General features: G+C 34.1%; 1 protein-coding gene across 1 annotated transcript in view; it reads left to right on the top strand.

Annotated features, from left to right (window-relative positions):
• The window catches only part of LOC108552970 (uncharacterized), a 218941-nt gene that overhangs the window by 171623 nt on the left and 19392 nt on the right, over positions 1 to 27926 (top strand). The gene's annotated exons all lie outside the window — the stretch shown is intronic.

Raw genomic sequence — 27926 nt, 5'->3', positions numbered from 1 at the left:
ATTAATATGTTATGTAATTATCTTTATAATGGAATTTGCATTTCATTTATACTTAATGTAGATAGAAAGGAATATAATTTATATTTAACTAAGATAAAAAGGATACAAAGAAATACTGCATTTTTTGGAAATTCTGGCACTCGTTCATTTGTAGCTGTGACTGATTTTTACCTTTTAAGTAGAATTTGTTTTTAAGCAATTTGTGCATACATTTTGTCAACTCTCAAATTCAAGTACTATCTATTTACGTATTATTTATTTACTATTTTAGTTTCAGAACTGGGAAATTATTTATTCGATACTTGCATATAATTGCATTCAGAATAAGGACCTAATTGTTTCGCTGTTGTCGATAATTACATTTATTATATATTATATCGTGTCAATTTTAATTTTGGCGTTTTAATCCATGAAAAATGAAATAAAATTTTAAAGTTTGTCGGGTTATACATAATAACAAATTTTCATAATAAAATTAGCAAATTTATCTTTCACTTCATTTTGAGAATTCGCAATTTCCATATCATTTCGTTCTGACTTAACGATAACCTGTCTGTCAACAAAATTTCACTGTACACATACGCAACCATTGTTGATTGTCTAGGATAAATTAAAAATCTTGTTTTCCCGCGCAACTTTGTTTCCAAACGATACAAACCTGAGTTTTCACTCAGCGAATCAGTATGAATTTTTTCTCTTTTTTTTTAATTTCGAAAAGCACAATGAAACTTCAGTTTTTCAGACACTGCTTTTCGACTGAATGCACGTGGTACAGGAAGGAAAACAATATTTTGTCCCTTGTATTTTTTGCTGCAATACACTAGTTTGTTAGCTGCTTTCGACAGGTGTGAACATAGTTCAATTTTAGCCCTCGATTATTCTACAACGTAAAAATTCTATTTTCTGGCCCTTGGTAATGTTTCAATGTAGAGAAAATCATATTATCGTAACATTCGATGTAAACTGAAATTTTGATAAACGTATTTCGAAGTTTCATTAATACTGGTAGTGAGTTCATAAAATCAAATAATCACGTTTAACTTCGTGTTTCGGAATTAAATGTATTCAGACCGTGTGCAGGGTCGTTTTATGGAGAGAAAGGATTAATCGTAATTATGAGAACCGTTTGATCGCAAGCATAATTATATGATAGAAATAATCCAATGACGACGAAGCGAACCTTTTGTTGAAAAGTCAACGAATTCGGAAGTACTGATCGATAAATGAAATGTGATCCAATTTTCCATTGTTATTTTCGATTGAAGTTGATCAAATATCGCGATTTGACGTCAAAGAGTGAAACGGTAATAACTCGGAGATATAAAATTTCAAATTGCGCTGGTAAAAATACAACATTCGTCGAGTAATAATGTGATATAGAAAGGTAATAAAATATAGTATAATATAATATTAAAAATAAGTAATAACAATATAGAATCTAAAATTAGCAATATGCTAATTAACGTTTTGCGGTCGGCAGATTTCAGCAGAGCAAATTTAACGTTTCGTAGTTACTTTTCTGTATAGGATTTAAAGTCAATATATGGATATTAAAGCGCACAGAATTTGTTGAAACTGGTTTATGTTTAATACTACTTATAATACGTAAATATACAAAATTTTTAATTTCTATAATTTTCTGTAGTTTTCTGTATTTTTCGACTTGCGAATGTCCCCGCTGCGGGGACATCGACCATATAGGGTTGAAATCCGAATAAAAGAACACCCGATAAGTACATTCGAAATTCACGATCTCCGCTAACTTCAACCCCCATAACTATCTATCCTTAATTTCGCGTAAATACATTTTCTGAAATCTGGAACAGAAACACGGATGCGTTCAACGCGTTTTGCTACGATTTTTTGGCTAAAGAAGGCTAAAGAAGATTTTCTCCTATAAAGCTGACGATATTTTTTGGAGCAGTAAATAAGAATTCGTATAATAATTAATACATAAAGTTATTTAATTTCAATACCTCGCACATCGTTACACTGTTTTAAATTTGACATATTAATGAGTATCGATTTTCGAAATTTTATCGAATGGCGACTGAAGGGCGCCCTTCGAATGCAAAGGGTTAATGCCTCGTAAAATGTTAAACGGATTACGAATTTTCGGATATCTTGTCTTCGTTTCATTACGAATTTCTCATTAAAAATTTAAAGCTTGTAGAAGTGACTATGTGCCTTCATTATAATAACGTGGTAGTCATCGTTTAGTAGGACTATGCAAGCATGTCTCTACAGCATACTTGACTTAGAACGTGCAGAAAACTTAATACGTAAGTGCAATTAGAAGAAAGCTTAGTAAGCGGATGCTTACTTTACAAACAAATTCGTAGACATAGAAAATTCACTATTAAATAACTATATACGCAATGTTCTCGGGTGAATATTATTTACGTCCTAAGTAAATTAGTCTAAATTAGTGAAACTGGTTTACATAAATATTCCATGTATCCTTACAAGTATGAAAAATGTTCGAATAATTATAAATAAATATACGATATAAATTACAGATATATTACCATAAATAATATTAATTACAACCTATTAAATAATAATATTATTTATACATTACTATCACAGTTAAATATTATTATCAATAATTTAATATAATATTCCTGTGTTATTATTACATTTAAATATTACCATAAACTGTTTTAGTTAAATATTTCACATGTTTCGAATATTATTGTAGGATGTCAAAAGACGGAATTTATTTTGTCTTTGGCTTACAGAAATAATATGTATGTATCCCTTCTTTTATTGAAGGAATATCGGGTCTGCACGAACGGTTTGAGACACCGAAAACGGACACCAAACGCGGAAACTGATTAAACGCGAGAAAATAATACTGAAATAACGTAGCTTTAACTCTACAACATAGAACAACTCACGTCCGTTCCAGTCACAAACTATTTTCACTTGGATTCTTCAAGGCTTCTCCACTCAGGACTCTGCCTGTGTCGTCGAGGGTCCTGTTTTTATGCCCTTTGCAAAGCTTTTATCAGTCGCTAATTCACTGATATGAATCAACCGATTAGCGATTTGCTCTCTTAAAAATTACGTCACATTGCCGATTCGCGATTTGCCTCCGTGAAAATCCTGTCACCTTGCCAATCCTGTCGCAATCACGATTCCATTGATCTGCATTTCACCTCCCCGTAAAGACCACGCAATTAAGCTTTGTTTCCAAAAATTGCCTTTCATACATAACGGTATCAGTTGATTTTCAATTTGCTTTCTAGAATAATATCCTGCATAGATCATTTACCGGTTTGTGGTTTGTTTTTCTCAAAATAGCATCCACGTTATTTTAATCTTAACACTATAGAACCACGATCCTTAATGGGTACCTAACTATAACGTGCACATTTTATAGTAATTTCAGCGATACTATGAATATGAGTGAATATAGTGATTACAGTTCTTTCTTAATATGAGTTGATACTAATTTTATTCTTAAAGCTGTATGTGTTCGGTGATTGCAAAAAGAAAAATTCTGGGACCAGTCATTTTGACTGTGTTGGTAGTTCTAGTGTTAACAGTGATCGCCAGTCTTCATAATCTTCCTAACCAACAACCACAAGTAACCTCCCAAGTGCAAGGAGTTAATAACCACATTCGCAAGAAGCAATCTACCAAAGAGTGGCTCCAACCAGCCATCATCCTTCACCCCGAACCAAGCATCCACCGTTTCGCCAGACACTTCACTGACCCTACACAAATTCCATCAATCCCACAATAACCTTCCACATTACTGGAATTCTCATTTCCCAACGGAGCATTCGGAAACACTCATACAGACACCAGATTCCAAAGCCGTGATTCCAAATAGAGAAAAAGCAGCTCGCGGAGCTGAGCGTGGAACAGAATCCAGCATAACGGAGTCACCGTCGAATCCGGGGGCTGCTCTTAGCAACAGATATCGGGGTTCGAGGGACGCTCTAAACGCTAGAAAATATCCGCACCGCCAGAATTTCCTCTCGAATGCTTACACCAGCTCACTGTTGCTCTTTCGGCTGCTCGACCCACGCCTCTTGGCCCTCTTTCAATAACGAGCGATAAAAGACTCGGATAAACGTGAAAGGGAAAACGCTGGCGAACGATGCCACCAACCCGTCCGTACACCATTTACCAACCGCCACGCACAAAGGATCACCAGCCAGAGTAGTATTCGGCATAACAATGCTGATCCTCGAAAGTATACCGTGCAAAATGACGACCATAAAAACGTGGAGAACGAGCTCAGTTAGGAGCAAGACTATTGTGTCATTACGCTATTCTGCGGCGAGTTTGGGGATTTTCTTATTGAATTGCGTTCTCTGATGGAGGTAGGACTCGTTTTCTTAGAGGATGCTAGCAGATGTCTCGAGAATTATGGAGGAAGTCTAAGAGTGCTGTAGATAATGGCGTTTTTATCTTTGATTTTTGTGATATTGGAGTATTGTAGGGATACTTTTGATTGGTGAATATGGGGAATAAAAGATGTTTATTCCAATATATATTTATTACGAGTTAAAGGAGACTTAGGAGTAAAGTACAAACTAAATGATTAGACTAATAACTGAACTATGATCACGCAACTAACACTCTCACATCGAGTCTTCTTCAAAGTCCGTAAAGTACTGTCCTAGGACAGCCATGCACCCTTTTTAAACCTTGCACTCTGTCTTCTTTCAGACGTCACTCTGAACTCTTGACTGCTGTTTATTGTCCATCATCAGCTAGGTAGACCCAAGTGTTCCCTTGTATTCATTCTTAAACCCTAGCATTCCTACATGTATTTTGAGTCCATGTTATCTTGTAGTGTGTCTGTGTCTAATCTTTCATATCCTAATTTTGAATTGCTAATCATGAATCTCTTTTTCTTTTTAGAATGATGTAGTTTGTATTTATATTATTTTCTTGATCTTTTACACGTGTGCCTTATTTTTCAAGCATTTGTTTTAAATCTTGAATCCTCTGTTCTTCCCATTTCTTATGTCCTCAAGATGTTGCATGTATTGTATGTATTTATGCTTTACTTTAGTAGTTCATATTATCTATGTCTAGTCTTGGTATCCTTGATTTGAAATTCCGAATCTAGAATCATCCACTTTTTCACAATTTTTATAATTTTATGGTGTCACCTTTTACCTTGTCTTACCATTGTCTTGTTCTGTAGATGTCCAATATTCAGTCTCAGATTCTGAACATCCTACAAACTGAATCTACAGTTTCTTTCTTTTCTTATATTTAGAATACTATTGGGTATTCTATACCTTTGTTACGTTATTCCTGCATTCGTGTCTCAGTTTTTAATCGATAATCTCAAATTCTAAATCCTAATTGCTGAATATTCTGTTCTTCCTTCTGCTTTAATGCAATAATGCATTCTGCCTGGTCTATTCGCTCCTCATGGGCCTTGTTGCTTAGGTCTGGGTGATATCGTGTCTGTCAAACATGCGGAAAGCGAGCTTACGTTGATGATGGGCCAGCTTTCAACAGTTGCTGGTCTAGTCGTCGCCTCTGTGAAATACATCATGGACTTTATAAGCTTCGCGTGATAAATGACCACAGTAAACTGGGACTGTCTTTTAAAGCCTCTTCACTGCGTATATTTTAATCATTTTCTTTCACTTTACATACTATTACGTGGGCTTGCATAGAACATGGGATCACAGAATGATCAATATCTTGAAAAATAAAATACTCAAAATTGGAATTCTAGTTGAGGAAACGTATAGGGTACAAGCTCTGGTGATATTCTGTATTACTAATAAATACTATACTAATTAGTAATTTATTATACCTTTTAATTTTTCTCATTTATTTATTTTTAATTCGCATAATTCTTATCCTTTTCAAAATTTTATATTTGAATAATTGGATTTTGATGATTGATAATTGTACTAATTATTGCGACTTAGGAAAATGTTCGAATAATATTATTTAATAGCAATAATTATTAAAAATTAATATTATCGATATTTCCTGCTTAAAGAAATCTTATTATTCATTTGCATATCAAAAATACTCTCGAATCTTAAAAATAACCTTTTATACCTGCTGTTTTCAATTTTTTAAATTCATATACACTACTAAGTTCTCAAAAAATAGTATAATTTCTTGTTTCTTCACCAACTGTCGATATTATTGCTTTTTGCTTCAATTTTGAATAACTTGTTCTGATTTTCCTTAACAGCCACTCTGGTCGAACTATTCGATGCGATTCATCTTGGTCACCTCACCCCTTATTCGACGAACGGGTTAAAAGTAGGCTAAAATGAGAGAAAACTCGCGCGAGAATAGGCAACATGTTTCACAAGGAACCGTTGAAAGATTTTCAAAGTACCCTTAAATCACGAACTTTCGTCCGTGTGCAGTTTTCTCGGGCAACGAATGGCTCGCGTTTTTTCGCATCGACGCGGAAATATAGCACCGGATGTTCTCGATCTTCGCGTCCCGGCAAATACTTAACGCCTGGAAATCTTTCCGCTCTTGTAGATGGTGACGTGTTACATCAGAGAAGTTCGCGGTTTTCCAGTAAAAAGCATGAAAAGCGGGTTAAAAGATATTCGAAATTAGGTTGCAGGGCGTGAGATGTCTTTTTTCCTTTTTCCACTTTTAACGATCAAAAGAGCATTTTTGGTGGAATGTGTTTTGGGACAACGTATTTCATTAATTACATCGTACCTAGATGTGGATTATATTTGTAATGAAGTTTGTTATTGAATTTTGTATAATAATCTTTGTTTGAAATTTTTACTAATACTATATATTAATAAAAATAATAAAAATATGAAACAAGGTAGAAACTTGAATAGTAACAAACGAATAGCACAAGTCTTTTCATACTTGAAACACCTAACATTGCATAAGATTCGATCTCTTACAGGTTACGTTTAACAAGTAAATATCTGGTGGTATGTAAAATTATAATATTGTAATTAATAATAAAAAAGTAAAAAAGTAAGTAATTTTAAATAGAATTTTATAGCGTTTGAACCAGTTATTTTATTCGAATTATTTTTTATTAAAAGTTTTACTAGAAATATATTTTTAACAACTTGTAGTCTGCTTAATTTTGACTTATATATTAATTAGCAATTTACCTTGTATCCTTTTAGAAGGGACATTCCAGTTTGCTAGGTATATATTGTCTCATGAAAAAGAAATAAAAGTATTCATATTATTGGGTTCATCAAATTCGAAATTGAATATAACTTTTCAAATTCATGGAATTTAATTACTAACCATGTGTAGGCAAGTGTTGGTTAATAGTCTTATCAATTTCTTCTTTTAATTTTTTTTTCCCATATAAGCAAGATAGTGTTGGTTAATAGTCTTATCAATTTCTTCTTTTAATTTTTTTTTCCCATATAAGGAAGAACAGATATTATTTATGTAAGATAAAATTTATACTTTCTATAGTTAACGTAATTTTGCAGTACATAGTTCGTCATCAAACGCTTCTTTTTTTTCAATTTCTATTATTAATAGTCAGTTTCTTCTTTTTCTTGTTTTTCTATATAAGCAAGAACAGATATTATTCATGTAAAATAAAATTTATACTTCCTATAATCAACGTAATTTTTCAGTACATATTTTGTCCTCAAACGTTTCTTCTTTTCAATTCATATCATTAATAGTCAATTCCTTCTTTTCAATTTTTATCACCAATAGTCAATTTCTTCTTTTTCTTCTTTTTCTTCTTTTTCTTCTTTTTCCATATAAGGAAGAACAGATATTATTCATGTAAAATAAAATTTATGCTTCCTATAGTTAACTCTATTTTTTAGTGTATATTTCGTCATCAAACGCTCCAAAATATTCGGTCCAAAAATACTCATAGGAAGAGTAGTTTCATATGCAAAGTGTTTCCATATGTTGTTCGTGTATTTAATTATTCCCCCGTTGAAAGTAATTAAATTTAGTTTATACGAATGCAAAATTGCGGTGAAACAATTCCGCGTGTTTTTGCAGCACAAAGGAACAATGATATTATCATAATGGCAAATGGGAATCGTCAAGCTCATATCGGCGAATCCAATCAGTGAGTCATTGACGCGACAATTTCGCTTCGTCGGCTGTGCAAAGATCGATGCGCGTCAACTTCGTCGCTAAATTATGTTCATATCGCGGCTACGAAATCTGTGCGAAATTTCGGCATAATTCGATGGGACTCCAGGATGGAAGTCAAACTGAAATCGGTTGTACGTTACGAAGCCACGCGTTTCAGTAATTAATATTTCTATTAATTTTATCATTGTTTGAAAGGATTCCGTAAATTGAAATAAAACGAAATCAGAAATTTGACCACAGGTAGAAAAGATTCTAATATTTACATTAATTCCAACCTTATTTGAAAGGATTCCATGATAAAAATAGAATAAAATCAGAAATTCGATCATATTTAATAAAGATTCTAGAATACGACTGGAATGAAATTAAAAATTTCATCAGAACTTCCAAAATTTCCAAAATTAAATTAAAGTGAACACTGTAATCCCTTTTTAAAATTTCGAGATACATAAATATTTGTACGAATTTTCCCGTCGTTTAAAAATCATTTATAACGCAATTGAACGAAATCCGAAATTTCATTACACGAAAAAATTCCAAAGTGAAATTACAATGAAACCGAAAATTGCTCTATACGTAGAAAATTTGTACAGTGAAAATAGAAGTATAATCAGAAATTTTATACCCGGATTCAATAATCAATTTCTTATTTAAATTTTATTAGTTCTCGAAATAAATCACGGTGAAACCTGAAAATTGTGGTATTGAAAAAATTTCGAAGTGAAATTGAAGCAATATTCGTGAGTTTTGGAAGCCATGCGTGTCTTTAATATTCGTATTAATATTTATTTGTTAGCCGGAATTTCGTGGCGGAGACGGGCCTCGAATGATGCCACCGGAAGCGCGAGGAAGAAAAATGGCGCGAATGCAAATGTCGCGAGGCTGTAGAGCCTATGCACAGAGTGGCGCGTTTAAACGCGGTCGAGTGTCCCGGTTGCCGCGAACTCTGGATTTTTATGCATAAAGCGGGTGACACGAACCGTCTTATTTGTCATATTCAATGCCTCTTTGCTCTGTTCGCGTCGCTTCGTTATGTGCTCGCGTTTTGCGGGTTAAATTCACGAAGCTGTGTATTCGAGGAAAAATTGTACCATTATAAATTTTTGTCGCTTAGATTTTATTATTACGAATTTATGAATTTTATATTCGATTAATTTACAACGTATTTTGTCCGATAGGTCTTTTGATTAAAATTTTGTCAAGTCATTTTGTGGATTATTTATATGTCTTTCTTATTTCTTCATTATCCTTTTGGGACGAATGATATATTGACGATAATGTTTGAAATATCTGCTAATGTTAATTACCTTGGTGGTTTAATAGTGTTTTAATAATCGATTAAATTTTACTTTAAATTGTATTTAAGTTTGATAATTTAATTGGTAAGTCGGCTGTGAAGTGACTTCATATTAACCATTGACATACAATGACGTATGGGAGACGTCGTTCATTTCATGTGGCATTGTAGACTTCGACGTCTCCGAGACGTCAAAAACTATCTCTGATGGACAGTATATATATGGTGCAGTATATTATTAACACTTTGGCTGTCACGTTGGTCATATGTGACCGACCACGGTTTCTCCTGTGACGTCATGGTGGTCATTGATGATCAATTATCTTTATATGCTTTGAATAATAAAAATACTTTCATGACGTCCTGAGCGAAACATGTGATTTCGTGACAGTCAAATGGTTAACACTAGAACTACCGATCTTTAATGGATACCTAACTATAACGTGCACAGATTATAGTAATTTCGGCGATACGAGTTGATACCAATTTTATTCTTAAAGCAGGTGTATGTGTTCGGTGATTGCAAAAAGGAAGATTCTGAGACCAGTCATTTTCACTGGGTTGGTAGTTCTAGTGTTAAATAGTATTTTTCGGACGCATCGAATTCCGTTTTATTTGTATGTCAAGGGGTTAAGTAATTAAACTTAAACAGCAAAATATCTTAAAACTTAAATATTATTACCACTATTTAAGACATATAACAAAAATTATATAATTCGTGTACTGGTAATACAACTTACTACTGTTAATTAATTGCATTACTAAGGATCATCTTTAATTGGCATTACCTAAAGCACATATTTTTAATAAAAATTAATTAACAAATGCATTATTCATATGCACCTATTAATCTGAAAATTGCATAGGTCTAGTTCCAAAATATTCTTCACCTCTCATCATTTCACCTAGGTTAATCAATTTTATTAAATTTCTGATAAACTCCTTCCTGAGATTGCTATGAATCAGTAATACCATTATTACTTCTCTTCCAAGACACCTTTAAATTCCTCTCTGAGAAGTAAGGATCATCCCCAAGCAGCATAACCTCGAACACGTTCTTCGACTGAAAATAAATTCACAATTGTATTATTCACTGGCACTCAATTTCGAAACTGCATAGATCTAATTCAAAAATACTGTTCATTCTTCGTTGTTTCATTTTGCCTACCAAATTTTATTTAATTTCCGATTTACTCCTACCAAGGTACCTTTAAATTCCTCGATGAAAAGCAAGTAGCATAACCTCGAGCACGTTCTTCGGCTGAAAATAAATTCATAATTGCATTATTCATATGCACATGGCATCTAAGAATTGCATAGATCTAATTCAGAAATACTTTTCATCCTTCGCCCTTTCATTTTGTCTATCAATTTTTATTTAATTTCTGATCTACTCCTTCCAAGGTTCCTTTAAATTACCCAATAGAAGGCAAGCATGATACTCAAGCAGCATAACTTTGAGCACGTTCTTTGAGTGAAAATAAATTCACGATTACATTATTCGCATGCACATAACATCTAAAAATTGCATAGATCTAATTCAAAAATACCCTTTATCCTTGGCTATTTCATTTTGTCTACCAAATTTTATTTAATTTCCGGTGTACTCTTTCCAAGGTACCTTAAAATTCTCCAATGAAAAGCAGGCAGCATAACCTCGAGCACGTTCTTGGACTGAAAATAAATTCACAATTGTATTATTCGCATGCAGCTACCAATCTCGAAACTGCATGGATCTAATTCAAAAATACTCTTTATCCCTCACCACTGCACTCCGTCACGTAACAATTGATTCGATCTGCGACCTAACCTCTTTCAAAGATACACCCTGTCCCAGTTGCATATAGGCTACCCTGTAGCCACGGAAGAGATAAAGCGTTCTCGATAAATATTTCGACAAAGCACATCGCGTTTGCGAAACCCAGACAATGTCTACAGCGATTCGAAAGTGTGCACGCAAGAACGGCAGCCTCTCCTTCCATTCTAGGACGAGAATGCACACGCGGATCGATGCTCCGGCAGCTTTCAGTTCTGCAGTTAAAACAGAGCAGGGGGGCTTCCAGGGTTACAATTTAAACGCAAATGTAAACGTCCCGTTTACTGGAAGGCGTGCAACAACGTTCATGGCTGGCAGAAATCGATTCTTGCCGTGTCAGTGGCCCATAGCAGGAGCAAGATAGAGGATACACGCAGAGGGTAATGGAATCTAGGATTAGCCGTGGGAAAAGGATCGCCAACTTCGTCTACTCTCCTCTTTGTCTTTTTGTATCCAATAAGACTGGCACATTGGCTAGTTTGCATCTGTCTTTATCCTTGATCTCGTGGAGTGTGTTAGTAAAACCTGTGTCGTACAAACTCTGAACTGTGTTCCCGAGGGAATGCTTTTTGAGGCTAACAGAAGATTCCGTGTTCGATTAGTTTCCAGTCTTTCCTTGGTCTTTATCGTTTGATTTTCTGGAATAATTGTTTGTCAGAATGGCTTTGAGCAGAGATGTATAGTGGTCCGGTTAGAGGTGAAAGTGAAGTAAATGTCTTTGATGCTTGGTGATTATGCTGTTTGTATTTGGTAAATTGGTAGTTGCAGGGATTGCAGGTTTGATTGGCTGTGGTGCAATAGATCTAGCTTCTGTAATTCAATCGTAGTAATAGATCACACGAATTTTCGATATTGGCTGCCAGGTGTCACGTATACACGTAGGACCGTGTTGGATCGTGTGACGAAGGCAGTGGACAGACGTTGAGATTAAGCGAGATAGGACGATAAAAAGGATATTTTAAATGGAAATTAAACATTTCGAATATTTCACCTATATTTGACAATTACGAATATTACAGTCAATTTTCTAGATGATACTTCGTATCGCAATTTATAAAGTTAATAGGGGACGTTTTAAAATAACAATTACATGATACGTGAATTGCAAAATAACAATGGAGCGAGGTTTTTAATTATTAAATCGATATTGCAGTCATGAAATTCTGCTTAATTGAGGAAATATTGAAACAACGAGAGCTGGGCAACACATACATCATTGAAAACGATGAAATTGTTTGCAGACAAATTTGTAGAATTGTCCAGATATTAAGATTACAGATATTCGTAATTTATTACTACTTATGACATTAAATTGAATAACAAGCTCGATCTTCAACGAGGTTACATAATTTCGACAGTCGATATTCTGATATTTTACTCTGTGTTTAATATAATTGAAAAGGGATTATTTGTTACGAATTACCAGTAAATTAAAGAAAAATTGAAGAAGAAATTATAATCACCTGATAATCGTTCATCTTGATTTCTAAAAGCTTTTTTTTAATATCAAATCATTAAATGTAGACATTGCAAAAATTATTTTAAAGAATTCTTCTTGAAGTACAAATATTATATTATAATCCTGTTAACGTATTCGTTGTGTTCTCCTATAGTCTCGAAAAGTACAGTAGAAAATAATTCTAAAACTTAAAATGAGGATCAATAAGAGCAAGAATCAGGATCATTGAAAAAATTCTCAGTAGCTCGTGAGATCCAGCAATTCGTTTAGCATATTCGAAATATTTGTATGGAAATATGAAACTGTTTGGATACCAGGAATGAATCTCCTGAAAAGATATCAAACATCGGACTCTCAGGCTTGCTTCCACCTATTCTAAAATATGCCACGTTTGGTTCATCGTCAGTCTCAGTAATACTGAGAACACACTCTAGAATCCAAATACCTGCCCAACTTAGCATCGCAGTCCCATACTATAGTACTCCTGAATATAAAATCTGATCATGATCGCTCTACGTGCCACTCAAACTGATAAATTCCCAATAATAGGATCGTTCCACTGAAAAATCCTCTTAGAATCTTTAAATCGTTATTGCCATTCTCATCGTCCGACAATCCTTCCAGCTGTCTCTAACGTCCAGTTTACCTCTACATCGAACGTCTCTTTCCACGTCCACCCCAATTTTCACCTGAAAACTACGTAAGGAACATTCGAAGGAAAAGAGATACTGAAGGAATGGTGAGCATGGCGTGTTCAGGCCTAAGATCACCGCCTGTGACCGTACCTTTTGTGTGAGTGTTATCTGGAGTGCATGCAGGAGGACGAGTGATCCGCGCAAGGATCCTATGAACGGGATATTTATGGCAGTATCGAGTACAAGTGAAGAGTGAAAGTCTAGAAAAATGCATCTAAGTGTTTAAAATATGTGACCCACCGAGGACAAGGCTATGAGGAGTGCGTGAGAAACGCGTGACTAAGAGAGCACGAGTATGGAAGAAGACAGAGTGCAAGATTTAAATAAGGGTGCAAGGCCGTGGACAGTTCTTTGGGAAATAATCAGTGTGAGAGGTCAAAGCGTTTAGAATAAGTTTTAAATTCGTTCTCAATGAATCATATTTTTATTATCTACCACCGTCGTTTTGCTACCACCTAACAATCCTACATATATGCCTTCGGCGAAAACAACTGATAGGGCTGAGGGACTTAAATGTGTATCACGTAAACGCGTTGCTATGGCCGAGAAACACATATATGCGGCCCTAAAACCGCACGTCCCAAGTTAAGCGGTGGACTGTTTTATGTCATTGCCTGCGTCGCTATGAACGAAAATCGCGTTTAAATAGAAACGAGCGTTGGTAGTTTTGAATGACTATCGTGGCAGTGGCTCGGCCCCACGATACGATTCACTCAAAACTGCTCTGTCTGCAAAGGGTAAACACGGTTTTACGTGCCGTTCCGTTCACGCCACAGTTAGCCGCCATGCGGGCCCTTCTGGGCCGTACGGATCGGCGAGGCCCGAACGGAAAGTCCCTAGGGACCGGTGTGGCGTTTAACGTGTTAAAAGATTGAAAGAAGTGTCTAAAGCCTTTAGTCGCAAGGACGTAGAATGGAACATTTCTTTGAGAGATAGTCAGTGTGAAAGTCGTAAGCTTGGAATAAGTTAATTCCAAGTTCCAATAAATCATATATTTATTATCTGCCACCGTCGTTTTGCTGCCACCCAACAATCCTACAATACCTCTACACGCGATATCTCCTCAAAACAGCGAAACTTTTCAATCGAGTAAATGTTTAATTGCTTCCTAGCACGGTACACTGTGATCGAAACTTTCCGAAATTCTAATGAACAGAAGTTTCGAAAGATCACGGAGGACATGTCCTCTTAGCTATGCAAGCCTCACCGTCGAGATTTATCGTTTTCGAGCGCTCTCGATGGAGACGGGATTTTTCATAAGCCCACCTTGTATCCTTTCTCAGCTCGCGGAAAGAGCATGGAAATCTTCGCGGGGTCGGCTCTCAGGATTGAAGGGGAAGGTTAAATGGCACGTCGAAGACACCCCTGGTGGAGGAGGGCTTGTCGAGGAATCGATAAGTTTTAGACGAAGAGCAGGTTGGTCTTCGATATCCCCGGAACAATGCGCTAAATGATGAAGTAATAAAAGCTTCTCTTTCTTCCCTCTCTGTTTCACTCGTTCGGTCCAGTTTCGATCGTTCAATGTCGAAACCCCTACTTGGAGTAATTGCGCCAGGGTGGATCATTAAGTTCGTGGTCAGACAGGTTGAAATAATTCGTTTCGAGATAAGCGTGTTTGATTAATAATTTCGTTCTGCTAGTGTTTTATTCCAGAGTGCTGAGGGTGAATTTAATTTCGATAAAGGAGAATTCGAGATACCACATTTTGGTGGTAGTTCTTTGTCGGGGTTGGAATTCTGGACATTTTTCTCTCTGAAATTTTTTGCGGTTAAATTGTGATATTCTCTTACGGAATTCTTTTAAATTAACTTTTTTAATTAATTATGGCGTAGAACTTGCATTTTTGGAATAACAATTGTAAATGTAATGAAATAGAAGTAAATTATTTACAATTGGTCACTAAAATATAATAATATAATACTATGCAATCGACTTATTATATTTCATATTTAGTCATAATACAAAGAATTAAAAAATATACTATGTTGTTTTAATATATAATTCCTAGGTAAAGAAAATTCAAATATTTTTTGAATTATTGCATAATAATTTTAAGATTGAAGAAGTATGTATTATATTATTTATTCAATTTCATTTTAAATTGTGTAAATAAATATAGTAATATGATTATATTATTACATAAAAGTAAATAATAGTACACGAAAAACAAAGGAATAGGAAGTTGTTTCGTCGGAAAAATATCCAAGCACCAAACACACGTATATAAAAATATTTCCTACCTTTTTGCCTACCTTTCCTACCTAATTGCCAAAATTAAATCAAAATTCAGCTACATTCAGTCAAAAGTAAATCCTCTATAAACGATATACGTATCTCTTCAAACACAATTTCTTTTCAGTCTTACCTTAACCGAAAGACTATCGCTCCAAAAGGAACCATCTCATTCGAACTACGTACTCCTTGTATCTCTCTTAACCTCCCCTAACAGGATTTTTCTTCTTTCACGACAGGAAGAAATTTCTACAGATTACAGTTTCTCAGCCATATGGAAAATTTAATAATTACCAGTAGCTACAAATAATTATTATGAATAGTGGTTTTAACATTTCTTTTACAACTATTTTGTTATTTTAAATAACATATTATAAATTTACATATGCCATTAAGCAAACACATGCTCGTGAAGGCGAACCTTTCAACAACCACCAAACCGTTCCATATCAAAACCACTATTTTCCGCTCTACATGTAATCAATCACCATTGTGGGATATTGAGAGAGACGTCAGGGGGTTATGATTTACGTTATCAACGCTATAATTATGTAAGATTTATTAACACGAAATGATCGCGTAATACGTCTTCGTCTCTCGATGGTTCACATAAACCTACCTGATTTACCGTTTGACATTTTCCTGTTGATCCGTTTCACAGGCCAATAAATCCAGTGATTATTAGCACTCTTTTACGTGATATACATAACACGTAATTCATGATTGTTCCCTGACAGTGATTACAAGAATAAATGACCACTTATTTGTCCTGTGTCGGTGTATTTTATATAACAGGAGTGTTTCGAAGCTCTTGAATCCCTTGGATCTTTCAGCATTGGTCACGTTCTTGGATCTGGATCTTCGAGGAGTCGAAAGTTTTATAAAGTGCAAAGGTTCAGTGTAGAAAGTTCTTAGTTCAGATTGCAGGACTTTTGCATTAGTACCTGGGTTCTTCAAAATTCTTTTCCTTTCTCCTTATATGTTTAAGCGTCTTTGCTCTGGATTGTGTGGATGAGGGGAATGTCCAATGGTAACTGAATCTTTTGGGAAAACAGGAAAAAATAAAGGAAATGATAAAAGTAAATATCGTTACAAAGTAAATGAAATTTAATTAAATATTTTATATTCAAATAGATAAAATAAAAATATATGTTCTTTATTATTTCATTCTCATCGTCGTTTTATATATCACTCTTTAATTTTGAAAAATATGTCAATATTTGTATCGACACCTTTTTCTCGCGCTAATAAAATTTCCCAATCTACGCAGCCAGGACACTTTTAGTTTTAGAGCTGTCATAAAATAGGGATTCATGGACCCCTATACGTTTTAGTTAGGACCTAACATTTTACGAGTCTTTTATTCCGTTAATGTAGGTGAGGTCTTTGTTATGGTTTCTAAAATAACGAATAAAGGAAAATCGTTCGTCCCTAAGCCTATTAGAAAGACAGACTCTTTTAAAATTTAACAAAAATTCTTATTTTTATCTGTGATACTTGTTCGCGAAATTATTCGTCGTTATAATTTATTCGTTAATTAAATTTATTTTTGTTGAAACCCAAATAGATAGAGATGCGTATTGTCAAATCCAGAAAGTTCTTGAATTGTCGGGATCATCCCCACCTACCAGTATTGTATATGCTCTGAACGATCGTCTGTCCAAGTCAGGATACGGTGCGTCCATGTGTCAGTCAACAGTAATTAAACGGTCCGTTAGCCCAGACGTCCATGGTTGTTCACGTGTACCTTTAGTCTTTGGTTCCTATCTGTCAGATTACTATACACCGACTGTTACCAACAGGAAATATTTAAACTCAAAAATGCTTCTGAAATCTTCATCCTCTCTTCTTATTATTAAATTAGTTTAATTAAAACATTCGTGTGCTCATTAAAATGTATTAAACTATGGTATAATACTATGACATTTATACATATTAAACTATGGATTTACATGTTAAAATGGTGCATCTTGTAACAAACAGGAAAATAGGTTTCCCAACAGATACAGGGAGGAGCTATAGGAGCTAGTAATAATCACGTGATAAGAAATAAAAATGTATACTCTAAATTATAGTATAAAATCTATATTTTAAAATGGTACATGGTATGAGAAACGTGAATACAAAATATACAGCATGTGAAGCTTCAATGTTATGCCATTAAAAAAATAGAGTATTTAGTAGAAGCAAATTAATAATTAATTTAACACGTTAAGCGCCACGTCGGTCCCTAGAGACCGGAACTAGATTTTCCGTTCAGGCCTTGTCGGTCCGTACGGCCCGGAAGGGCCCACATGACGCCTAACTGTGGCGTGAACAGAAAGCACGTAAAATCGGTGTGGCATTTAACGCGTTAAAATATGATAAACGCTATAGTGATACTCGTATTTCAAAATCGTAGCATTTGGAATATATGAAGCTTCCAATATTAAAACACGAAAATCCAGACACACTGTACTTTAGAAGCAGCCTTCGATGATCATCCCATACCCATTCCCAAACCCTAGAAAAATATCAAAAAGAGGGTAAAGTAACAATTTCTACCCTGCTCGCTATATTCGCATCTCTAGCTAAACCCAGCCCACCCTTCTCGTCTGATCCTCATCCCACAGACCTCTTACCTATCCCATCCGTCTGCAGTCTATGACTGGAGGCTATCGATATTCAAAGTTATCCACAGCAACAAGTAACAAAGCTCCCAACAATCGATCGGGTATCGCGAAATAGCTTTTTCCATTCGCCTGAAAACTCGATCGCGCTAGGTGGGAGGAAAAAAGCTCTCTTGTGGACAGGGCGATTTGTATTTTTCAAGCGTTTGGGCCCGAAGCGTCGCCGGGAATCATCAGTTGACCAACGACGAGCCGAGTCTCTGTTCTGGTATAGCGCGATGCCGTATCGAAACGAGGACCATTCGATATACAGGAGCAGGCAAACAGACACGGTAATGGACAGAGAAAGACATAGAAAGACACGGAAACGGAGAGAGAGAGAAAGAGGGACGGGGATGAAATTTAAAGCGAGACAGGGAACAGTCTGTGTACAGACGAACTCGGTTCTCATGGGGCGTAGAAATCGATTTGTCGTGTTCACGCCCTCGAATAGGAGCGAGACAGAGGATGGATGCAGCGGGTAATGGGATGTAGGATTAACCCGGTGAAGAAGGATTGCCTGTTCCTTCCTTTCCGCGAATTACCTTCTACTCCAGCCACCCTAGACCTGCCTCTCCACCGCGTTTTCCTTGCACACGGTCCCGATGGAAATGTTGGCAACACCACTCCGCCGTCTGGCCAGCCTTTAAGATCTCGACCAACTTTTCTTCGACGTTTAATCCGCTCGAGGAACGTAAATCCCGAGCATTAAGACCGTTTCAGCTCGTTGCGGAACAACGCTCACACTCTAAAGTCGATGAATGCAGTTTGCTTCCGGATCCTTGGAACCAGAATTTTCGGCTATCGCCGTTGCTGAGTTGCCCATTGCTGTATCTACTTATTTGTACGCGTGTTCTACGGGTTCTGCGTGCTTGGCGATTTACACCGTGGAATTTGCTTTATTAACGAGTATAGGTGTGAGTAAGGCGCGTTAAGGTGCAAATTAGTCGGCGAACTTTTAGGAAACTCGGGAATTAATTTAGGGAGCGGTATCAATTTATGATCACGTTTTAGGTTCGAAAATTTTAAACGTTTTGGTGGTGGATGTAACGCTGTATTTGATGTCTTGTATTTAGTGGAATGAGATTAGGGTAAATGATGCCGGATATCTTTTAGATTGGATTCTTTTCGATCTTGTTGGGTTTATTGAAATTGCGGATTAAATTATTCTATCCCGTGTTACGTTTGTTAAGGTATTATAAGGAAATGGCTCGTTTTGGTTCTTCCTTGGGGAGAGATTTCTTTTTAGAATTAGAACATTTTGTTATTAGAATTAGAACAATATATAACACTTTTAATGTTGTAAAGTGCATAAATATTTGAATATAATTAAAAAAGTAGAGGGGATTTAATTTTTTATTCTTTAGTGCTTTCATGATAAAAAGAAAGAAATCTAATTGTAAGAAATTTAACTTTAAATCGGAGATGTGATAGTGCATAAAGACGTAGGAGGTAATAAGGAGTAATTAGATTCAATAAAATTCGTACCCTTAAGAAGGAATAAGTGGAATATCCAATATTATAGTCAGGCACAGTGACGCGAGTAAGGCAATAATCAAGCCAAAAATACGATAATTAAATACGAAGTATTAATGTGAAGGATGGAAATTAATTGAAAATTAGTCGCGATAGAAATAAAGGAAACTGTTATAATTGTTGAATATAAAAGATATTAAGAATAGAAATAGTTTAAAATTTCAAATAAATATTTAATGAAATATTTTGGCTCGATTATGAAATTAGATATATTTAAACGTAACATATTCTTCGTCATCCATTTGTAATAAATTTAATTTTATATCCAAGGTAGGGCAGTAAATAAAGACAACAGAAATATTGTAAAGGGGTATGTAGAATATCTAGTGTTATAGTCGGACACAGTGACGCGAATAAAGGAATGGTCAGCCGGGACGAAACATAATTAAATATGCAATATTAATCTGAGAAGGACTAATTGAAAATTGAAGGGGAAGATGAAAGAAACGACGCGAAGAAGATAAAATATGATATTGAAAGTTTTATGGAAATAAACTATGCATGCAGAATCTCTGAGATAGAGCCGATATCGTGATAAATATCGTCCTCGTTCGGAATTCGTATCGGTCATTTAAATTCAAAAAGGGATACTTTGTATTCTTGGCATAAAACCAGAAATAGTGTGTCCCACTTGCATTCGTTAGCTCAGGGTGCTTTGTCAGTGCAAGCAACTCAAGTTAGTGCGAAGAGACTGCTTTCTTCATTAAAATGTAGAGTGTTCACCTTATTACCAGCCACCGTTTTTCCCGTAAGTGACAGGCGAACGAAGGAAATGAAAGAGGAGCTCCGCTTCTGTTATTTAACAGCTTTAATAGAATTTGTTGCTGTGAAAATTTGTAAGTGAGGATATTCCAGCCTTTCCGCTTTTATTGCATTATTCAGTACTTCACAGCTTTAAACATTTATAGAAGTAAGAGACTCGGTGATATATAAGTCTAATTGAAAATTGATTTTGAAGTAACGAAATTAGAGAGCATTTAAGTGAAATTGCATTAAAATTATTTCGAGTTTTTGACCCCAATCATCGATGTTTGGCCAATTTCAGGAGTATGTAAATTTAGTAGCTACTTATGAATTAGAAAATTTTAATGTTAAAATAGTAAAAATATTTTCTCTCCGAATTGTTCGAATTTTAATTATTCCTGAACGATAAATATGTTAAAAAATTATTTCATTTGATAACCACGAGATATCTACATAATTGGATCAAAAATAATTTGCTTTGTCGAATAAGCTAATATTTAATTTTAATTAAAATGCTCATATGTTCTATTTAGGTAATACTGTATTCTGATCTAGTTTTATTAATTCTGGAAAGAAACAAAAGTATAATATATTTATAATTGGTTACTGTTATGTATATTTATATACAAAATTAAACTATCTACCATTAATTAAATTTTCTTCGATTCAATTCAATAAAACACCGTCAATGTCACTATTTCTCTATTCACACGATCTAAAGGTCCTTTCTTGCTATAAATAACACTTTCTCGCGTTTTTATAGACTGTCATCGGTCTCCAAACTATTCGCAAAATTATAAATTTCTCCCTCGTTATACCGCACAATTTATTCGCGAAATAAAGCTGCTTCATCGAGAACGTTATTAAAATTACTTCCCCCTCGTACCATCGCGCACGTATCGTTCGTTACCGTCATTATAAACTTTTGATTCCTGCGAATGCCTCCTCTTCTCTCCTATTAAAATTAACGTTGAACAAGATCGAAGAGACGGAGAGATTAAAAAAAGAAAAGTTGCACAAAGTTAAAAGAAAAAGGGAAAAATGAAGAAAGAGGTTGAAACTATCGGAATGGTTAAGAAGAATTTCTATTCGAGATTTAAAAAGTAAATTCACACTGAAAATTAAATAATATATCAATACATAATGATACATAAATATATATAAATAAATATAATTAATATATATATTGTATATTAATGTATTATTTAATTTCCAGTAAGTGAATTTATTTTTTAAATGTTAAATAGAAATTGTTCTTAACTATTGTAATAGTTTCAATCTCTTTCTTCATTCTTGTACATATATATGTAAATAGTATGTAACAAAAATAAATTACAGTGAGGTCTATTTATTAATATTAATCGATAGATACTTTTTATTATACATAAATTTTTTAATTTTCTATGGGTGGGTAAAATAATGAACAATCTGTGTTTAAATGTTCGAAGAGAAGAAATATATTAATTATAAAACCTTTTTGCCATAATAATTCTATTAATAAAATTTTTAAGATCGAGTTGTAGATTTATAATTTATTTATTGCTAATATTTATTATTATTTTATTACATTTATAAATGAATGTACGAGTAAAGTGCAGTTGCTGTATCAATAAATAAAAGTCAAGAAAAGTGGGTAACGTTATTGGAAAAATTGAGGACAGTTTCGTCGTTAATTTTCTATGTAAATTTCTTTGGGAGTGTCGCATCGACGATCAAACGAAACGCACACAAAGGTATCGGATGCGTAAACGCATGTATTGGGGCAGGGTAAAATATAAAAGCTCGAGGACGATCGAAGACAACCGCCTACGATATTGCAATCGAAGAGATGTAATCTCGTAATGCCTCGTGCCTCAATTACTTCGAATGGCTTTAACCTGTCACCCCTTGTGGACAGCCTGTCAATATTTATAAGGTGTTTCCACCTGTGTCATGCGTTATTGCGTTCTAGACGAGGGGATTTGACAGGGATTGCTCTTTTCCCTTTCCCCTTTACTGCTTTTTTATTTTTTTTTTTATTTTCTTTTTCCGAGTAAAATGAATGGGGGTACTTCTTCAAGGATTGAGTGAAGTTTTAATTATTATTGAACACTGTTTCTCTTCCGTCACCTTTGCTATCACTAGAACTGCCAAACTGTATAAAATAACTGATATTAGATTCTTTGATTTCTTATTTAATAAAAACGTGAATGATATTATATTGCTTAAAAAAATTGTATTTTCAGTGGTATTCCAAATTTTGCTGTATTTAACCCTTAGAGGATCGAATATTATTAGGCTTGTAGCAACCAACGTTCACACCCTCGCTGCTAGACGTAATTCGAAGGTTCGAGGTTTCTCGCAAGTCCTCGGTGAATCTTCAGTTTTCATAAATACAAGTTCCTATGCTACCTAAGTATTCCGCGTCTAAGGTGGGTACCCTGATGGCGAGGAATGAACGCGAGGAAGGGATGATTTTCGTCCTGGGCCTGCTAGTGGATGCGTCAGTAATACTTTCTATCAGGCTCAGGACGAAAAGCATCCCTTCCTCGCGTTCTTCCTGCTACCTATCATAGCAAGACAGCCATCAGGGTACCAACAGGGTACCAACCAGCAGCACCATAGGAACAACGAGATATTAACCCTTTACACTCAACGATTTTTTGGCTAGAGAGGAATAGAAAATCAAAGATTCTCTACTAAAAAACTGACAATACTTTTTTGAACAGTAAATAAAGATTTGTATAATAATAAAATTATAGAATTATTTGATTTCAATACCTCGTACACTGTTACATTACATTAAATTTGATATATTAATTAATATCGATCTTCCAAATTTTATGAAATGGTGACTGAAGCTCACCTCTCGAGTGTAAAGGGTTAATAACCCCCATTGGGGGGACTTCCACAGACTGCGGGAATAATTTTCTTTCTTTGGATTATTATCAAAGAAAAATCTTGAAAATTATAAATTATTTCTCGTTTATCAGTCCATTGCTCGATTTATTTTAATAATTCCTGATCACCTAAATATATCAGTCTAAATAATTGTTAAATTGTATTTAATATTGAAAATAATAAAAATGATAAATTACGTGAAATAGGTATTGAATGTACCGCAAAATATTAATTGTCAAGGAAAACCAAACGTCGAAACAACGATCTCGCGGAACATGAAAACGAAATCCTACATACGCCAGCTGCAACTGCAATTTCTCATCGAGTCTCGTTTCCTGGCGAAAAAGCCACCTGCAAGAAACGCTTCTTCGCGTGCTTCGCGGAGAATTATCGGCGTTCGCGGAAATTCGACGTGGAAAATCATAAAGCAGTCGCCGCGTGATTACGATAAAACCGGCGGGGCGCGTTGTTCGCGCAACGCTTGACCGTGGGCTGAATGCGATTCGTCGTAAATATGCAGTCGAGGGGCGAAAGAGAAGGAAGCAGAGAAGAAAAATAGGGAAACGCATAAATGAGGCAAAACGACGAGCTCGAGAGAAATTGTACGTTTCGAAAGAAAGCCTGACATTCTGTTTTATGCTGGTTCGTTGATTCGCGAAACGCCCTCCATTTTTATATTTCATTTTCTCCCGGTATAACATCCGTCTCGTTTTACGCTTTCTCCCGTGATTCTCGTGAATCATGCCGCACGTATTATCGGAAATCGCGTAAATGAAAATGTAATATCGTTGAATATATTTTTCTTTTCCTTTTTCTTCGTATCAAAAATTTGTGTACCTTTAACGTTGTGTTATTAATCGTAAATTTTTTAAATTTCTTTCGAGATTCTTTTAAATCTGTGTTTCGTTCCTTTTGTCTAGTTAATGTAATTCTTTCTTCTGTTTCTCGGAATTATATTCAGTATTGGTGATGCTCCGTCTGGGGTTTTACAAGGAACAGGAATTCTTTTCACGAGGATGAATTACATTGTTACTTTTCAATGACTCTTCTGATTTTAGTGGAATTTATTCAATCGACATTAAATATTTTGCTGTTTACACTTATTTTAATATCAGTTGTTTAATATTAATCTAATATAAAATACAGGGAAAATGATTGAGTATTAATAATTAAGCAAATATAAATATTCAACTTAGCGTTATATTATAGAGACATTAACCTAAAATAAAATACCGGAAAAATGATTGGGTATTAAATAAAAAATTGAGTATTAATAATTAAGTAAAAATAAATATTCGACTTTGCATTATATTATAGACACAAATTCTTAGTGCATGCAAATTATTCATTATATAAACTTTATTTTATAGAAAATAGTTTCAACTCTTTTGAAAATATAAGTCGAAAAGTAGAGATAAAATATCTTTTGAGAATAATTATACAGTATAGCATATTCTACTTCACTTAAACTTATGATACTCTAGATCTTAATTAAGAAGCAATTTCGAATCAAACTCGTATTTAAAAAAGAAATTATATGTTTAATAATCTTTAAATAATAATGAAATTAATTTAATTAGGTTATAAATTTGTTTACCAATTATTTTTTAGAAATATATAATTGGAACGTAATAAAAGGAAATTTAGAACTATTTGTAGGGCAAAAGAGCTGTCTCAAAAATCATACCTAAGAAAATTCGTTGTGCAAAACGATAAAAGCGTCGTTAACCAGCTCTCTCGGAAATAGAGCTGCGAAAAAAGCATTAGACGGTCGTGGTAGTAAGTAAATTTCGCCGCAGAAAAAATCGAGCAACGTCGAACTTGCGGGATAATGGCGTTTCGCACGTAGCGCTGGAAACTTTTCCCATAACGAACAAGAATAACCCGATTCGAAAGTTAGAGAGAAATCAAAGTAAAAGCGACGACGAAACTATTGGGAAAAGAAAAAGAAGTTTGAAATCTTAAAAACATTCGCCGCTTTAATTTCATGTGTAATTAATTTCAGGAGGTGCCATTTATGTCTATTCACTATAAAACAATTTTCCCACGTTGACAGCACGTGGATGAGTTCGAGTGACGAATATTTTTGGTACTAAGAGATTAACCCTTAATTTTTATAATTTTATCACTATTAGATGATCTTGTGAACTGAAAATCCTGTTCCATTTTTCTCTTCCTTTTTAAATTAATATAAAACATAACTTATAATTGAAAAGAACTTTCTTTAATAAACATTATAAGGATAAATCTCTTATTTTATTAAAAAGAATTATTTCTTTCATTTTTGGAATATAAAACGTACACGTTTGTTAATTACAGCTTAATTTAATAAAAATGTATCAGTATAATTGTAATTTTCGTACGTAATTATATTATTTCTTTCACTTTTAGAATATAAAGCTTATATTTTTCATTGTAACTGTAACAGACTGTCACAAGATACCGATACCAACGTGACATTATTATTTTCGAAAAATAATTTATGGGCTACGAATCTGAATGAAATACGTGACTAGACTCCTGAAACGCTACCATTATCCAACTAGCTGCACGTGAACTTACCACTTACGTGATAAGTAATCGATGCATTTACGGAATGCTGCATCCTTTCGGCCAGGATTCATTATTGCTGCTGCCGCGGTTGCCTCGCTTTTCCTAGAAAATGGAAAAACTTTGTTTCAAAGCTGCCGGATCGTCGGCTGTATGGTAAAAATTAAAACGATTCAGTCCGTTCGTTGTCGACGAAAAGAGAATTCGAAATGGGAGCCAGAAGCTTTCCTGTGTTTTGTGTGAACGATTTTCTATTTTTTTTTTTTTTTTTTTTTTTTTTCTTGTTTTGTATATATGTATATACATATGACTATTGATTTAGTATTTATCTGAAAAATAAAAAAAAATGCACCGATTCTTTTTTTCCCCTACCTTTGTATATGTTTCGCCATTTATTTTTAGGTATTTTACATATTCAGGATGTTGGGTATTCTAGAGAAATACTATGTAATTCTGGAAAATTATGTAACCTTCGAATTTTATATATTCTTAATTGTTTTCTGTTTTTCTTTTTCTATTTCTTCTTTTTTTCCTTTGATCTTTTCTCTGTAATAATGGAAAACGTATAATTGTAAGGAATTTAGTTGCGAAGGAAGGGTGTGAGAGAGAATGAAGACATTAAAGGCAATAAAAGCCTTAGAGGCAGTAAGAGGTAATAGAAATCTTACCCTTAAGAAGGAGTAAGTGGAGTAACTAGCATTATAGTCGGACGCAGTGGCGCGAATAAGGAAATGGGCAGACAGGGGAAAATGATAATCGAATATTAATGTGAAACAATTGAAAATTAGACACGAATGGAATGAAGGAGCGAATCAAAGGAGGTGAAAGATTATATTGAGAACTCGATGCGAATATATACAATAAATGAATATACTAAATTTTAAATAATTTTTGTAGATAAGTATTCTAGAGTAATTCCAAAATCAGGAAGAATTTATATCTTAAATATTTTTATTGCCTTTTAATGATTAAAAACTTCATCTATTGAAATTTAATTCTCAATTAAAGGTATTATTTATTAAGTCAATGATGTCGTGAAGATCGTGTTAATAAATAAGAACTACATTCAAAATATAAAGTAATTAAAAATTGATTATGAGAAAGTAAGATTATGAACACTGTAAAATTCAACAATGTAGAATTTCGAATAAGTATTGAACACAAATATAGTACAACTAGAAAATTAAGTAATACCTAAAATATTATTTTATTTGCTGTTTCTTAAGAAATTTAAAAAGATTTATATAATTCTACTCGATCTTAACTCCTTCGCCTACAACATCGTGTGATACTCGTGGTAAGGAAATCGGGCCAAACGTAACAGTCACGGATGAGAGACGTAATTTTTGTATAAAACCCAATATAAACAACAGTGTCTTTCTGGTTGTCAGTTACGTGTTATTTTTCGCCACGTTCAAACAAAATGGCTCGACAACTCAGTTGTTGATTATGGCACGCAGCATTGGAACTTGTACCGTAGGCCAAGGGGTTAAGAACCAATAAGTGGAATAATCAGCTTTGTAATGGGAGAATAAGAAAACGGGTAGCCACGAGTAAAAGATGATTGAATGCAAAATATTAGCGAAGTGCTGTATTACAATTACAGCAATAATACAACTAAAGAGTCTCATTAAACGCAAAATATATGCACAATCCATCATAATTAAAAAGGAATTTGCCATAAAACATATTCAGAAAATCAGCCACCCCAAATTATTACACAAAATGTCATGAAAATCATAACTAATTATTACAGACAAATTCACGTGATAATCATACAATACGAATATACCATTTCTACAATTATAACACAAATATTATAATGACAAAAGTCTCGTTATTTAACAGTTAATAAATTTTCGTTATAGCAATAAAATTATACCTTTATTACGTTTTTCTATTGTTTATTGCAAAATATATTACAACTTTATATATTACATATATATTAATGTATATTATATATATTATTATATATTATTATGTATTATTATATTATTAT

This window comes from Eufriesea mexicana, unplaced genomic scaffold, assembly GCF_001483705.2.
Source record: "Eufriesea mexicana isolate 0111107269 unplaced genomic scaffold, ASM148370v2 scaffold33, whole genome shotgun sequence".
Taxonomy (NCBI): domain Eukaryota; kingdom Metazoa; phylum Arthropoda; class Insecta; order Hymenoptera; family Apidae; genus Eufriesea; species Eufriesea mexicana.
The sequence above is the reverse complement of the archived record's forward strand: the minus strand, read 5'-3'. Positions and strand labels throughout refer to the sequence as shown.